Source organism: Dipodomys merriami, unplaced genomic scaffold (genome assembly GCF_024711535.1).
Source record: "Dipodomys merriami isolate MVZ:Mamm:240054 unplaced genomic scaffold, mDipMer1.0.p SCAF_2, whole genome shotgun sequence".
Lineage (NCBI taxonomy): Eukaryota > Metazoa > Chordata > Mammalia > Rodentia > Heteromyidae > Dipodomys > Dipodomys merriami.
In genome coordinates, this window is record NW_027203381.1 from 4,061,144 (window position 1) to 4,065,624 (window position 4,481).

Here is a 4,481-nt window from a genome sequence, read left to right on the forward strand (position 1 = left end):
ATAGTTTTATGATTAATTTACTTAAATGTGTGAATCAAGAAACATCTAGAAGTTAAAGAAAGCAATGAACTTCTAAGTGGAAAAAGATATATTGTCTTTTCTTTTTTTTAATGTTTATTGAGCCTCCAGAGTTTATAGTGTTAGAGGAAATAAGACTAGTCAGTTTCAAAGTTTTAAGTCCAACAAAGAAGTAGCAAGTCGATATAGTTTTGTCCCATGTATATGACTTATTTGCACACAATATTTCATGAGTAACCCAGTAAAACATGGAATTCTTCATGAATTTGTGTGCCATTCTTGGACAGGGTCCATGCTAACCTTCTCTGTGTTGTTACAATTTTAGTATATGCACTGCCAAAGCAAGCACTACCTTTTCTTAATCTTATAACTATCTGATCTGACACATTCAAATTCTGAATTTTTAGTCATTTAACAAAGTGGTTTATAAATACAATCCATCCTAGCCAACGCCACCCCTTTTATTATTCTCACCCACCCTTCCCAATATACCCTTTCCTCCCTCTTCTTAATTCTGTAGGATATACATTAAATTCTTGACTAAATTCTCCTCCCTTCTCCTCTTCATTCATCTACACCTTCTCCCCATTGAAATTTGACTTTTTAATCATTATTTCTTTTAATATACTGAACAGTTTCAAGTAATTGTGTTCCCATTGGGAAATCTGAGGTACAACCAACATATGATTTATTTTCCAAAAGATTTGCTGCAGCATTCATTATTGAGGCTCTGTTTTCCACCAGACGAGGCCAAATAGTATATATTTATAAATATTAATCCTTACAAGAACACAGGAAAGAGAAAATGGGAGAGGAAAAAATCTGCTAGCTTGACAAAGCTAATGTTGTTCTATATAAATTAGTGGCATAACCCTTGAAGTCCCTAGGAGAACACTAGGGGTCTTTGCTAGGCTAAGAAGAGACCTATTCTGCTATCTGTCAGCGTCTCTGCTACTCTGTGTCGCCCAGGGCAGAAGTGCACTGCTCCTGGAAGGCTAGAAATACCATCACTTCTTCCACAGCCATCCAAAGAATTTGGATCTTTCTCCTCTGCACCACTTACCTGAGACTCTAAACAGACAATCCAAAGCCCAGTAACTGACAATCATATCTTGGAGTTTACTATTTCAAGTTAAAATGTTATCAATGGGTATTGCTAGCTATAATAATTACATATTTTATGTAATTATGTACCACACAATTTCCCCTTCATGGTGACAGCACCTTGCACATCTTGTAAAGGAAATATGTATGCTATTTTATTAGTTTAATAGTGCCAGATCATTTGTAGCTATCAAATCCCAAATCTTCAAAACCTTTAAGGATAAATCCACATATTAAACTTTATTTTTCCTCCCTACATCTAAAGGGTTTGTGGTAACTTTTAGAACTGTGAAGAACGCATGCCATCAGTAAATGATTTTAGGGGTGGTTGCTTATGTTTTATGCCTAGCTTCCAAATGAGTTAGAACTAGCTGAGACGAGCAGATTGGGTTGACACATGGCTGTAACTGAACTCAGATCCCATCTACCCATTTTAAGCATCATACCAGTCCCAAATTGTCGAGTTGGTGGAAGGATTGAGTGACAACATCTATATACTTAGTTTCCAGTGGACATTTCTTTTATATTTTACCTTTGTTTTAAATAGGATTGAATTATTTTTAGACTTGAATATGTTATATGTTACATATATGTTGTATTTACTTCGCTCGAATCTTGTTATGGCATTTTTCTGTGAAAATAAAAATCCTCCTGCCTTATTTTATATACAAAATTACTGAAACATCATGTAGCAAATAGTGACAAAAATCTTCAATGGATTTAAAATTTCTTGAACAAAATAATTAACTAGTACCTGAAGCCTAATATTTCCATATTTAAAATATACTAAGTATGATATGCAAAGGAAACTAGATAAACTACAAACACCTGATTTGATGCAACAATCCTCCCAGGAAAGCATCCTTCCTTGTCTCCCCTCATTCTTGATTTTATTTTCCCATGGGTTCTGTTACCTGTGGTTAACTGTGGCTCAGAGATATTCAATGGAAATAGCAATCCATGAGTTTTAAAATATGTGCCATTCTATAAGCATGATGAAATCTTGCATGTCCATTTCATCCTGTCCAGGACACAAATCATCCCTTTGACCAGCATGTCCATGTTGTATGCACTGCCCACCTATAAATCTCTTAGTAGTCATCTTAGCTTTTGCTTCCACTATGGTACCATGATAATGCCTTGTTCACATAGCCCTCAGTTCACTTAACAATTATCCTAGAGCAAAAAAAGGTCATAATGCTGCTGATTCAGATATTCCAGAGAATCCATAAAGTGCTTCCCTTAAATGAAAAGTTGAAAGCTCTTAAATGAATAAGGAAAGGGAAATTTACTATGCTGATGTTGCTAAAAATCTATAGTAAGATACTATTGTTAATGTTTAGTGGCCTAATTTATAAATTAAGCCTCATTATAGATGTCTATGTACAGGCAAATGTAGGAGGGTCCATTACTATCTCTGGTTTTAGGCATCTATAGGGGGAGGGGATGAATCTTAGAACATTTCCTAGGGATAAGAGAGATGACTTTTCCTACCCATTGAAAATGCTCTCAATTGTCCAATATCTTCAGTAAACATTTAGTATTGACATAAACATATAAACATAGTTACATTTAATGAAGCAAGCCCAAAGAAGACAAGTTTCTCATATGAGAGAAAATATTTCAACCTATTTCAACTTTTCAAAATAAAAACAAAATGGCAGAGTGACACTGGTTTGAGCAGGGGGAAAAAAATCCCCATGGAAATACAATGTCACTATGTCACTACAAGACTTTTCACCCCATATTGATTTTCATTTACCCAGGATGATATATCGACTGAGTTTACTATAGTATTAAAATACACATTTTAAACTCAGTCAGAGAAGACTGAAACTTCCGTTTCTCCAGAAGCAGTAATTCATGCCCCATCCACATCCGTGTGGCATTTCTGGGGAGCACACAAGGCCCGGTGGTGTTAGAATGTCCTGATGTGATATAACAGTTATTTTGAAGACAGAATTGCACACAGTGAAACCCAGGGAGCACCCAGAATTCTGATGTGTTGTTTTTCTTTTTGACTGCCATTTTTAGTGCAAGGTAAAGTCTGGTTTCCAATACCAATACTGTCAAATAAAAAATGTAGAAGGAAATGCAGGATTTGCTCCCCGTGCTAGGAGGTAGAACACCCATCTACAATAGGTAAATGCTTATAAATTTAACCATCAACCACTGCATACATCAGAAGGATATTCCCATATCAAATATGTAAAACAAAATGATTAATGACTGGTATTGACACCAATTTCACAGGACCTTGATGTTTGGATAGATTTATCATCATCATGATCAACATCATCATCATCTAAGTTTAGTGTGCCCAATAGATCAGTGGCAATGGAAAGACAATGGAATTGTACAGTTCCCCCAGGGAGCAGTCATTCATGTCCTGCCCCCCAGATGGTCACTGGGACCAACTGGTGAAGCACTAGATGGTGTTGTCACCGTCGTGGGCAGGAGAAGGTGCTGAGTTTACTGTGCGTTTTGTGAAGGTCACTGAGGAGGCGGGACCACTGGGTTTAGGATTCAGTACTTTGTTGACTTCACGGGACTATGGGTCAGAGATACTGTCCTCAGTCATTTTGTGCCTGGTCTCAGAGTGAACAAGACAGCAGCACAGAATGTGAGAGCTCTATTGAAGTGGTGGGCTTGTGTATCGACTGGCAACTTAGGAAGGAGAAGCAAGCACTGTGGCCAGAAAACTGGGTCAACCCTACTTTTAAAACCACATTATACATCCTTTAATGAATTCAGCAATAAGCAATCAGTTCATTGAAGACCCTGAATTCACCATTTTCTAAAATGGTGGACAAAAAGATATTTTAGCAACCAGCTATAGATTCCTTTCCTTACAATAAAATAATAACAAAATGCTGAAACAAGGATACAGGATGACCCATTGGGACAAGGATACCCACAAGACAGTATATTGGAAATGAACTTTACAACTTTGGAGGGGAGGAATGAGGGAAGTGGGGCAGGGAAGGGATAGTGGAAAAACAAGGGAGAGGGTAAGAACGCTTGACAAGAAGGGTCATAGAACTGTAACCCCTCTGTACAGAATCTTCACAATAAAATGAATATTTATTTAAAAAAAGAAAAAATCACATCTCACCTGGTAATGTTCCATCTCTCCTCAAAAGTAAACATATGTTAATAAGCAAATCAATGTAATTGTTATTTTCTCCAAGTTTAACTGAATAAATGAGGTAAACATTCATGTTTCATCAAAACTTGTGAAACAAATTTTTTAATGTAAGAAAAGAATGGTCAGCTTTAAATGATTATGCATTGAAATGATCATTGCTATATTTGGATTTTTTCCAAGGTTAAATGCTGGTCTGGGTACTTTATGAACA

At 36.4% G+C, this 4,481-nt stretch overlaps 1 non-coding gene across 1 annotated transcript; it reads right to left on the reverse strand.

Annotated features, from left to right (window-relative positions):
* Positions 1 to 260: 260 nt before the first annotated feature.
* Positions 261 to 365, reverse strand: LOC138832764 (U6 spliceosomal RNA). Its single transcript, XR_011373692.1, has one exon. It is a non-coding gene; the product is annotated as a U6 spliceosomal RNA (small nuclear RNA).
* Between the last annotated feature and the right edge of the window lie 4,116 nt (positions 366 to 4,481).